Raw genomic sequence first — 12,965 nt, 5'->3', positions numbered from 1 at the left:
GATGGCTCACGCCTGTAATCCCATCACTTTGGGAGGCCGAGGCGAGCAGATCATAAGGTCAGGAGATCAAGACCATCCTGACTAACATGGTGAAACCCTGTCTCTACTAAAAATTCAAAAAATTAACCAGGCGTGGTGGCGGGCGCCTGTAGTCCCAGCTAGTCGGGAGGCTGAAGCGGGAGAATGGTGTGAACCTGGGAGGCGGAGCTTCCAGTGGGCAGAGATTGCCTGGGTGACACAGCCAGACTCTATCTCAAAAAAAAAAAAAAAAAAAAAAAAAGAACTGTCACTACTTTGGTAATTTAACATGTTTTCACATGTTTCACTGGCACATTATGAGTGAAGTAGTTCTCTCTAGCACTGAAAATCATCACTTTTCTCTTGTTTTTTTCTTCGACTTTTAAGTTCAGGGGTCCATGTGCAGGATGTGCAGGTTTGTTACATAGGTAAACGTGTGCCATGGAGGTTTGCTGCACAGGTCATCCTGTCACCTAGGTATTAAGCCCAGTGTCCATTAGCTATTCTTCCTGATACTCTCCCTCCCCCACCCTCTCCCCCTCCAACAGGCCCCAGTGTGTGGTGTTCCCCGAAAATCACTACTTTTCAAGGACAGCCTCAGAATTCTGTGAAAGTGCAAATCTACAGATTTATCATAACATTTATGTTAAATTTCTTGAAAATTTAATTTAAAATTTCAAGAAATGTGAATTTCTTGAAAATCTCACTTTTATATAATTGATTCTTGACATTGAGAGGAGGCTGAAGAGTGTAGGGGTTGTGTAATTATTTCTAAATAAGGTGGGGAAAAAGCAGTGGGTAGGGTCATAAAAGGTTAGTTTTCCTTTTATAATCTCCCTTCATTCATTCACTCATCCATTCATACAGTAAAACCTCATTAATCACCTGCTTTTTGCCAGGTTCTGTGCTAGCAGTTAGACTGTGATGACCCAGGCAGACTCTGCTCTTACGGAATCTTGTGTGATGAATGTCATGACGATGTTGTCCAAAGGACCACCAGGATGGCTAGATAGTAGGAAAGAGAGTTTTATTGGCAATATCAGTTTGCAAAGCAGAGAGTCTCCAGCATGAACCAAAAGCACTTTCTCCAAAGCAAAAAGAGAAAACTAGAGGTTTTATAAAAAGGAGAATGTTACCTATTGCTCTTTGAGAAAGTTCACTGGCTTTGGGTAAGGGTTTGGGGAAGTGGCAAGTCCTGATTGGTGAGCAACTGCTATGGACAAAATTAGTTCTAGAGTTGCAGCAAGCATAGATAAAACTGCTGTCAGGTTACAACCAGCAGGTTCAGCAGTCAGGCTGGCAGAGAATTACATTCTTGGAGCAATGTTTTGTACCCTAAGGACTTTTCCCCCTGGATTCTTGTCTCTGTTTCAGTCAGGTATGACAAGAATGACCCAACTGGCATGATCAGCTTTCACAAAGGGGGAGTGCAGAGTACTGTGGGGCAGAGATTTCTGTATGAGGTTCTAAGTTAGTCTACAGGTCAAGGAAGGCTTAATGGTTTAATTGGATGGTTTAATTGGAAAACCTCAAGGATGGGAGGGAAACACAGCTAGAAGTGTGTTTTAGTTCATTGTGCTGCTGTAATAAAATACATAAAGAACAGAAATGTATTTTCTCACGGTTTTGTGTGCCAGGAAGTCCAAGATCAAGGTGCCTGCAGGTTCAGTTGTCTGGAGAGGGATACTGTGTGCTTCCAGGATGGCACCTTGTTGCTGCATCCTTGGAATGCTGTGTCCTCACAGGGCAAAAGGCAGAAAGGCGAGATGGCTGAAGGAACACTTCATGAAGATTCTTTTGTAAGGGGCTTAATTCCACTCATTAGGGAGGAGATCTCATGGCCTAATCACCTCTTCATGTCTCCACTTCTTACCACTGTCACATTGGCCCTTAAGTTTCAACACCTGACTCTTGGAAGGGACACATTAAAACCATAGCAGAGGGTACGTTGGAGGTGTAGGGAACATTTGCGAAGAGAAAGCATGTTACCTTGGAGGAACTGGAAAAATTTCAGCACAACTGGGGAATGCTTGAGCGGAAGGAGGAAAGTGGTAGGAGTAAGGTCAGCTCATGGAAGCCCTTATAAAGAATGAGGGGAGTGGGAAGCCAGTGTCAGGTTTTAGGCAGGGAAGTGAAGTTCAGATTTGCACTTTGGAGTGATTGTTTTGGCTACAATATAGAGAATGAATTGGAGAGGAGTAAGAACGGGACCAGGTGAATGCTGGCTGTTAACAGTAGTTCTTATAGGAGATGAATGATGGTAGCTCTTGGTGGTAGCAATGGGAAGAAGTGAATGAATTTGTGTTTCAGTTTTTATATAGTTGGCAAAAGGGAAATGTAACTTCTTGGCAGGGAAAAAATGGTGTTTGAGAAAGATAATTTTTAACTGTGCATAGCATGAATTGAGTGAGGAGGGATGAAAGATTCCTCGCACAAGTCCTTGTGTTTGGGATGATAGCGTAGATTGGGGTAGTAGTTGTGAGAATTAACTGGATGATATCAGTGACATGCCTTGAGCAAATATTCTTATAATGATGTGAATATTATTTTGTTTTCATAATTTATTTTATTGACAGTTTACACTTGCTTTTCTGGGCCTATCATAGTTACTTTAATAAGACAGAAATTTATTTTTCACCCACTTTAAAGACTGGAACTTTTGTATATGTTTGATTTCTTATGATAAACAGTAAAAGAAGAAATGATTGGGATTTTAAAATGGTGTGGTAATTCAGTAGTGTTATCAGGGACCTTGATTCCTATGATTCTGTTCCATTATCTTAGCCCATGGCTTCAACCCTAAGATTACTTCATGGTTCAAGAGACTGCTGCAGCTACAGCCATCACTTCAGAACTCGCTAGATGAAGGGCAAAAGGGGCCTCTCTCTGCCAAGTCAGCTTCCATTAAGCAACCTTTTTCAAAGTCCTTCACAACCTTATTTCATGTTGTTCCCTGAAATTAATCATATGGCCGCTGCTAGCTGGTAGGGAGGTTGGAATATAAGTCTTTATTCCAGGCCACAATATGCTGGGTTAAAAATCAGTATTCTTGCAAAGGAAGAAGGGTAGAATGGGTATTAAGGAAGGCAACCAGCAGGATCTGGTCCAGATGTGCATTTAACACATGAAGGATGGCATCCCCAGGGTAGTTTTTGCATATTGTATCTTATCATTTCAGTGTTGCTGTGAATGCTTAGTTTTTTCATTTTAAGAAACCACAAAAAAACAAGCAGTACTTCTGATTTGGATGACTTGGAACTGGTCTTTGTTTTATTTGGTTTTCATTGAAAATTGGTATTATAAGGGTGGGAGTGTTTAGATCAGTGTTTCCCAAAGATCAACTAAGAGATGATCTTAGGTACCACATTGATTAATATTTTTCAAGTTTGACATTCATATGTTTTTTATACTAATAGTCTATGTTAATTGAAACTGATGGTCCTTTAAAAGTAGTAATTAAACAGTAATTAAGTAATCAAGTTTTCTATTAAATTTTAAGAAAAAAAAATCAGTTTTAAGAAAACTTAAGTGGCCTTGAGAAACACTGATTTAAGCAATACTACCCTGATTTTGGGAAATTGGAGTAGATGAGTTTGCTGGCTCAGTTTACACCGTTTTTCTATTCATAGTAGCAAAGGACTTAAAAAAAAATGCAGTACATGTACATGGTTAAAAAAATGCAAAGAGTTAAAATAATGATAAGAAGTAATCTCTTTCCCATCTTTCCCTAATCCCCCAGAAGCAGCTATCAATAGACTTTTGATTTGAGATGTTATGCTTTGGTTTACCTTTCTAAAATTTATGATGATGAATTGACTCCCCAGATAATATAGTTTAATTTTTAAATAGTGAAAATCACACTATTATTTTATAAAAATAAAAAATTATTGAACGTAACTCAGGAATTTTCTTTTTTTTTGAGACAGAGTCTCGCTGTGTCGCCCAGGCTGGAGTGCAGTGGCGCGACCTCGGCTCACTGCAACCTCCGCCTCCTGGGTTCACTCCATTCTCCTGCCTCAGCCTCCCAAGCGGCTGGGACTACTGGCGCCCGCCACCAAGCCTGGCTAACTTTTTGTATTTTTAGTAGAGATGGGGTTTCACCTTGTTAGCCAGGATGGTCTCGATCTCCTGACCTCATGATCCGCCCGCCTGGGCCTCCCAAAGTACTGGGATTACAGGTGTGAGCCACTGTGCCCGGCAACTGAGGGATTTTCTATCCAACTACAGCTGCTATCTCTGCTACTACTGTTGGAAGATATATAGCTTTAAGGCAAAGGAAATATCTTTTTTTTTTTTTTTTTTAATTGAGACAGGGTCTCACTCTGTCACTGAGGTTGGAGTACAGTGCCACAGTCGTAACTCACTTCATCCTCAACTTCCTAGGCTCAGAGGATCCTCCTGCCTCAGCTTCCCAAGTAGCTGGGACTCTAGGTGTGTGCCACCATACTGGCTAATTTTCTTGAGTTTTTTTTTGCAGAAACGGGGTCTCACTGTGTTGCCCAGGCTGGTCTTGAACTTCTGGGCTCAAGCATTCCTCCCACCTCAGCATCCCAAAGTTTTGGGATGAGCCACTGTGCCCCATGAAAATACCTTTAAAACCAAAAGCAGGACAATCCTTGTTCCCACTGTCTTAAACAAATTTGAATTTTTTCCATGTTTGTTGAGTAAGAGTTGTTCTTTCATAATTGGCTTGAACTTGGGTATGTTTGTACGTTATTGCAAATATAATACATTACCCATCATGCAACTTGTAGATCTACAGGCTTTGTCATTTCCTTTGCTGGGGAAATGACACTTGGTCTCCCATTACCTGACCACTGTATATAACACTAATTATTGTAGAACTACAGTGGTGCTATAGAGATGCCTAAAAGAGGCCCTGGATTTCCAGTTTTGCTTTTTTTTGTGTGTGTGCCTATAAATAATTTTTGCACTTTTCTGTTTTCTCAGAAAAATATTTACTTGTGAGGTAATATTTGACTTACATGTAACTGGGCAATGTTGGATTTGGTTTTGAGAAGTATGAGAAAATGGAAAAATGATATTTTTATCTGAAATATCAGAGGTTATATTTTTAATATTTGTACGATGTAATCATATTGTTTCTGCTTATATTTAAAGTCCTAACCATGAAGTGGGTAATTTATAGAATATCTAATATCGAATGTGAACCATTGTATTCTTGATAGTCATACACATAATAGTTTCTGAAGGCTTTTAGTTTCATTTAAATTTGATAGTTGCTAACAGGAGATAGGAAAAAATGTTCTTGCTGGGCATAAATCTTTCTAAGTGTGTTTAGCATCATTCTCAACTAAAGTTAGTGTACTTTGGTATAATATGCTTAAGAGGAACCTTGGGTGCTTTTAGTTTTAAAATGATGAAGTAGCAATACTTTTGGCCTTTCTTCTCTTGGAAATGTTCTCTAAAAGTTAGATGAATAAGAAATGGAAAGCTCCATTTTGATGCAACTAGGGAACTTCTGTCATCCCTCACCCCCAGTCACAGCTATTGAAGGTGGTGGAGTGGTAACTGACTTCCAGAGCAGACACCTGAGTCCTCATAGTGGGGCCACCATTGGGAAACAAGCAGGTTTGTCCCTTGGATCCCAGAACAGCACAGGAATTGGAAGTATCAGGTACCTCAAAAGACAGGCGTGGGGCAGATGTGCTTGAAACTCAGGGAAATTAAGCAGCAGAAGCCCTAAGATGAGACACCTGACTGAGAACAGAGGATAAGTAAAACACCTGCAAACTAATAACTGCCCAGCAGCCGGAAGACTGGAAATTAGGGAATGCTTTTTAAGAGACACTGAAGGGCCCCCAGAGAAGAGACACATACTGACTTTTGTGGATTCCCCAACGAAAAAGCCGACTGGCCCATTGATTGAGTTGTATTGAGGGCCACGGTGTAATCACCTCACCTATGAACTTTAATCAATATTTTAATGCAGCCAAGATGAGAGTGACCAAAACAATCAAGAAGGAACTTAGAGGAACAAAATATAAAGAGTAGAAGAAAATGTAAATGTGTAAACAAACTGTAATTAATATCCTCAGAGATTAGATAATGGATCTATAATAAGAACAAGATGCTGTTAAAAGCGAGAAAGAGAGTGAGAGTGTGCAAAAGAGCAGTCAGAATATGGAAGATTCTTCAAAGCAGAAAAATTGACAACCTACATTTAAAAAGTGCATAGATGGTTTGGAGATAAAGTTGAAGAAATTTATGGGAAAGTAGAGCAAAAAGAAAAGTAAGATTAATAGAGAAGCTATTAAGTCCAAATTCCGATTTATAGGGATTCTAGGAAGAGAAAAATGTGAGGCAGATATTATCAAACAATTAACATAAGAAACTTTGCAGAACTGAAGATCATGAATTTTAAGACCCACCAATGCCTAGCACCAGTGAATGGAAAAACACCCACTCATTTGGGTACGTTTTCATGATGGAGTCCTATAGACTAAGTAATAATTGTAAAAGCCCCAGTGACAAAAAAAAGCAGGTTACTTAGAAATGGTGGGAAATAAGAATGGTGAAACATTTTAAAATGATACTTTTGTTAGACGACAACGGAGAGTTGTCTAAAATTTTTTTGTTAAAAATGATTTCCTGCTTAGAATTCTATACCCAGTTAAGCTATTATGCGTGTGGTTAGAAAATAGACTTTTTATAAAAAGATATACACAATTTAAAAATGTTGTCTTTTAAACTGTCATATAAGGAGACGTGATGACTAAATGTGGTATGATATTCTGGATGGGATCCTAGATCAGAAAAAGGACATTCAGTAACAAGTAAGTAAATCTGAATAAGATATGGACTTTCATTAATTGTATCAATATTGGTTCACGTGAATGTGAGGTGTATTCAGGAATGTTCTCAGGCATAGCACCCGTGAGGAAGCAAAAGAAGCAGAATTGAGCAGAGGGAGAAGTCGAACTGTGATGCAGTTGTAGCAAAGGTTGTAGCTGATACCATTGGCCCTGCATGTAGGATGGCTCTAGAGAGATGCCTAAGTGAGGTAAGGGAGCCCAACCTTTGTCCCTGAGTGTGGCCTCACCAAGAGACATGTACTGCCCAGGGGAGCAAGGCAGCCCCCCTTTGGCTGAGAGCAGTTACTGGCAGCAGTTAACACTCCTGGCAAGAAAGGATTGATTGAGTACCTCTGTGCCAGAAGGGAGGATCTGCCTGGTGCACTAACAGTATCCATTACAAACTCCAACAACTGGAGAATCAGGAAAAGGAAGACAATATACATGAGGCAGATTTCAGAATCTCTAGACCTGGCATATTCTGGCCTTTCTAAGACTGTTTTTAGTTTTATGGTATGCTGGTTTTTAGATCAGCCCAGAGTTGGCAATTTTAAACATGGATACACACGTGCAACAGTTATCTGTCTTCTTTTGAAAGAGATTCCAGTCAAATTTTTAGATGCACAGTACTGAATGACTTTACATAGTTTCATTCTTCAGCATATTCTCATTAAGAGATTTCTGAGCCCTTAATCTGAGAATTCTGATGATACTGCCATCAATTCATTGCTGTAATCATATATAGTCATATGTCACTTAGTGATGGGGATACATTCTGAGAAATGTGTTGCTAGACAATTTTGTTGTTGTGCAAACATCAACAGAGTGTACTTCTACAAATCTAGATGGTTTAGCCTACTGTACATACCTAGGTTATATGGTATGGCCTAAAGCTCCTAGGCTACAAACCTATATATAATAGCATGTTACTATACTGAATAGGCAGTTGTAACACAGTGGTATTTGTATATCTAAATATATCAAACATAGAAAAGTACAGTAAAAATATGGTACAAAATGTTAAAAAGGGCCAAGGATGGTGTCTCATACCTATAATCCCAGCCTTTGGAAGGCCGAGGTGGGAGCATTGCTTGAGGCCATGAGTTCAACATAGTGAGACCTGGTCTCTACAGGAAAAAAAAACAAAACAACAGCTGGTCAGGTATGGTAGCATGTGCCTGTAGCTACATGGGAGGCTAAGGCAAGAGGATCACTTGAGCCCAACAGTGAGAGGCTGTAGTGAGCTATGATCACACCATTGCACTCCAGCCTGGGTGACAGAGCAAGACCCTGACTCTTAAAAATAAACAAACAAAAGTTTAAAAATGGCACATCTGTATAGGACACTTACTGTGAATGGAACTTGCAGGACTGCAGTTTCTCTGGGTAAGTGAGTGAGTGAGTGGTGAGTGAATGTGAAGGCCTAGGATATTACTGTACACTACTGTAGACTTTATAAACACTTAATACTTGGGCTATACTGAATTTATTTAAAAAATTTTTCTTCAATAATAAATTAGCTTACTGTAACCCTTTTACTTTTTAAACTTATCTTGCTTATCTTTTGGACTTTTGTAATAACACTTAGCTTAAAAAAGAAACACATTGTATACTGTACAAAAATATCTTCTTTATATCCTTATTCCATTTTAAATTTTTAAATTTTTATTTTTTACTTTTGAAGCTTTTTTGTTAAAAACAAAGATATAAAACATACACATTGGCCTGGGCCAACACCAGGTCGGGATCCTCAATATCAGTGTGTTTTACCTCCACATCTTGTCCCACCGGAAGGTCTTCAGACACAATCACACACATAGAGCTGCCATCTCCCATGGTAACAGTGCCTTCTTCTGGAGTATCTCCTGAAGGACCTGCCTGAGGCTGTTTTACAGTTAACTTTTTTTTCTATAAAGCAGAGAGAGTATACTCTAATGTGAAAAAGTATAGTATTATAGTAAATACATAACCCAGTAGCATAGTTGTTTATTATGATTATCAAGCATTATATGTTATATATAATTGTATGTGTTCTACCTTTCTATCACTGGCATAGTAGTAGGTTTGTTTACACCAGCATGACCACAAACACATGATTAATGCATTACGTTACCACGTTATGACAGCTACAGTGTCACTAGGTGAAAGGAGTTTTTCAGCTCCATTGTAATCTTAGGGGACCAGAGATGTATATGTCGTCCTTCGTTGACCAAAACATTGTTATGCAGCTGCTGACTGTATGTGGTTTGCTTGCTCCACAGTTGTAGGCTTAATGCAGAATAATCTAGTTACCAACAGGATTTGTAAATAGGTCAGTGGCTAATAGGTGTTACTGTAGGAAAGTAAAAGATACTGTACTTGTAAATAAAGACTTTTGAGAAACCAGGTTGTCAGGAAAACAATCCAAGTCTTGCGTGTTTTGCAATGTTTTAGACCAACTAAATGCCAATCATCATTCAAACACTCAACAAATGTCTACTGAACACCTACCTTGTGCACGTTGCCTAGCAAGGAGCCTAGAATCTTACAGAAGAATTAAGACATGTAGATGTTAGGAAATACAATTCAAAAGAGAGTGGTAAAGTGCCATCGACATAAAGATGTGTCAAGTGTTGTGGGAGTTTAGAAAGAGGAAGTTTTCTTTTGCGTAAAGTGATCTGGAACAGTGGCGTTGATGGATCTTCAATAAGGCTTTGATGGAAGAGGGTAGGAGGTGAGGTTCTGTGTTGGGAAAAGGGCTTGTGGGGTGCCTGCATAAACTGGCTATAAAAATATGGGACAATAAGTTGTGGAAAGCCACAAGAGGCCTCTGAGGAGGAAAGCCTCCAAATTGCCATTATGTTCCCATGCTCAGAGCAAGACCTGCTCTCTTATCTGTAAACACTGTGTTCAAGGAGAAAGACACTCCTTTGAAACATTGGAATGTGGACAAATATGCAGGCTCCTAGTTAAGCCTGCTCCCACCAGCTACTCTCAGATAAGTTAAAGATATGCTGTTTGAGCACAAAGGAGATTCACTTAAACCGCCACTGCTAGATTACGCGTATGACGCACTGCCTCCCTTTCACCGCTTCACCCTGAACATCTGCTTCTTAGATTTAAGTGATTGTACTCAATAAAAAGTGTGGAGACCAGAGCTCTGAGCCTTTTGCAGCCTCCATTTTGCAATTGGCCCCCTGGCCCCCACTCTTTATGCCCTCTTGGCCTGTCTCTTCTCATTCCTTCGTTGCCACTGGACTTTGGGTACCCTACAGGTGGTGTTGAGGCTGGTCCCCAACAGTTCTGGGATCTTGGAGAGGGGAGAAAAGTTATCACAGAGAAAAGGAAGAGGAGAAAATTGGAAACAATTAGAATATGTTTATCCATCACTTATGAAACGTTAGTGAATCAATAACAAGAATACAGTATAAAATTTGGATTCCTGTGCCTCTAAAAATAGTCAGGAGATGAAAAGTTACAGAAAATTATGCTCATTGCTACACTATTCACAATACCAAAGACATGGAATCAGTCCAGGTGCCCATCAATGGTAGATTGGATAAAGAAAATGTGGTACATATACACCATGGAATACTACACAGCCATAAAAAAGAATAAAATCATGTCCTTTGTAGCAACATAGATGAAACTAGAGGCCATAATCTTAAGCAAATTAACACAGGAACAGAAGACCAAATACTGCATGTTCTTACTTATATGTGGGAGCTAAACATTGAGCACACGTGGAAATAAATGTGGGAACAATAGGCACTGTGGTCTACTAGAGAGTGGAAGGAAAGGGGGCAAGTTGAAAAACTACCTATTGGGTACTATCCTCACTCCCTGTGTGGTGGAATATATACTCAAAACCTCAGCATCAAGCAATATTCCCATGTAACAAACCTGCACATGTACCCTCTATATGTAAAATAAAAGTTGAAATTAAAAAAAAAAAAGAAAAAAAGAAAAACAAAAGTTACAAATTGATCATGAGGTTGGAGGAGATTTCATAAGATGCTCAGTTTTCTGTAGGTAGGTTCTCCCACAAATATTTAAATCTGTTGGTTACTAATGTTTCCTATAAACAGGACAATAGTGACAAAAACACATGGGTTACCTTTGGAAGATGCCAGAGTACCAATTTTTTTTGAAAACTGATAAAGGCAAAAAAAAATTTCCAACATTTATCTTGTGTTCTTATGCAATCTATATATCATGGTAACTAACTAATGAGGAATAATTTGTCTCTGGAAATATTCCAGCTAATAGATGAAGATTAATGATTGAACTCTAATACCACCATTTTGCAACCCCTAATGAAATAATGGATCTCAGTGGTGACCAGCAGTGGCTGCTAATATAACAAAACAAAAGATAACCAGACATATGCTTCTTGATGTAAAAATGCATTATCCCTTATGAAGTACTCCTACCAGAAAAACCGAACCTGAATTTGATCAATATCTATATCCAACCACCATGGGACAGAGGAACATGTTGAATGATATCGAGGACAGGCTGAGAAAGCACAAACCTATGACCTAATATCTTAAACCAATAAATTGAGAGGGTGAAGGGAAGAAAGGGGAGAGGGGTTATAGACATGGCTAATTGACATACTAACAAATTTTATTATGGAACCTATTGAATTCTGATTGGAACAATTGTTAAAAGTTTTTTGAAACATTTGGCAGAATTTATAGTGATTACATATTGGATGTCAAGGAATTGTTATAATTTTAGGAATGAGATAATGGTATTGTGTTTATTTTTAATAGCAGAAACATACTGTAATAGTTATGAATGAAGTGACATAATGTTTTTACTTCAAAATAATCCAGTGTGAGAGGAAGCAGGAGGACATGTTAGATGAAGCAAGGTTAACCTCAAGGTGAAGCTGGGCTATGGATACCTAGGGGTTTGTTATACTGTTCTCTAGATATTTCAACTTTTTTATTCTTTTTTTTTTTTTTTTTAAATTCTGGAAAGATATCAGCTAAGCAAGAACTTGGTGGAAATCTATAAGATTCTGAGAGATATGGCTAGCGAGAATATGAATGATATTTCTAAATAGTAAAATTAGGGACCATCTTGTATAATTTGAAAGAAGTGGACAAATACAAGAAAATCCTACTTTACACCCTAACTTGTTTTTTAAAATCTGTAAATGTTTTGGAAAAACTCATATTTAGAGAAGCAGACATCTGTGCTTTGAACGTGTAACGTGATTCCAGTATTCCAGAGATATCATGGTATAGCCTGCCCTATATAATTTTCAAATGTTTCTGCTACATAAAGGTTTTGAGGTTGTAAGGTAAATATGGTTTCTCATAGAATAATTAAATCATTTTCTATTTACTTTTACTACCCTTTGTTTTAAAAAGCAGCTTATGAAGATACATACAGTAAGTATGTACTTAAGTGTACAGCTCAGTGAATCTACACACACACAGTGGTAACTGCCACCCTAAAAATATACAGAATATTTCCTGTATCCCAGAAGATTCCTGTATTGCCCTTCCCTGTTATCTATTCCACTATCCAGAGGTAACCAGTATTCTGACTTCTATAACCATAGATTAGTTTTACCTTTTCTTGAACTTACATTTTTATGGCAGGCTTTTGTAATGTCTTAGAGATTCATTCATGTTTCATGTTTTGCATGTATCAGTAGTTCTTTTTTACTGCTGTTTAGTATTCCATTATTTGTCTATATCTCAATTTACTTATTCTTCTGTTGATTAATATTTAGTTGCATTTACCTACTATGTATTAACTAAGCTGCCGTGAACATTCTTTGGGTAGATATTAATTCATTTCTATCTCTTGAGAATTGGTGGGTTAAGGTAGGCATATTTTTAGTTCTGAACATATTGGCAAATAGTATTTTCCAAAATAATTGTACCAATTTACAGTGCCACCATCAATGTGTGAGAGTCCAGTCACAACACATTCTTTTTAACACTTGGTTTTGAAGTCTTTTTAAAATTTTAGCTATTGCGGTGTGTATTCAGCTTTAGATTTGAACCACTGGTATTGTTCTGTCTTTTACATCAAAGTATCACACTGGTCTTCTTGTATGTAATTGGTGGGTCCTAACTATGACCAGTTCTTCATTGTAATTCTTAGACTAAACTATTGCTTTTTTCCCTT

General features: G+C 38.3%; 2 protein-coding genes across 2 annotated transcripts in view; both read left to right on the top strand.

The window, feature by feature from the left end:
• Positions 1–12,965, top strand: part of HSD17B12 (hydroxysteroid 17-beta dehydrogenase 12) — a 168,507-nt gene that overhangs the window by 57,008 nt on the left and 98,534 nt on the right. The window lies entirely within an intron of this gene.
• The window catches only part of LOC126935988 (prohibitin 1-like), a 32,288-nt gene extending 19,323 nt beyond the window's left edge, over positions 1–12,965 (top strand). The window contains exon 1 of the mRNA XM_050758247.1: positions 1–12,965. This exon is cut by the window's left edge and continues 19,323 nt beyond it. The gene's annotated coding sequence lies outside the window, so the exon portion shown is untranslated.

This window comes from Macaca thibetana, chromosome 14 (assembly GCF_024542745.1).
Source record: "Macaca thibetana thibetana isolate TM-01 chromosome 14, ASM2454274v1, whole genome shotgun sequence".
In the NCBI taxonomy this organism is placed as follows: domain Eukaryota; kingdom Metazoa; phylum Chordata; class Mammalia; order Primates; family Cercopithecidae; genus Macaca; species Macaca thibetana.
This window is presented reverse-complemented; position numbering and strand designations above follow the sequence as displayed.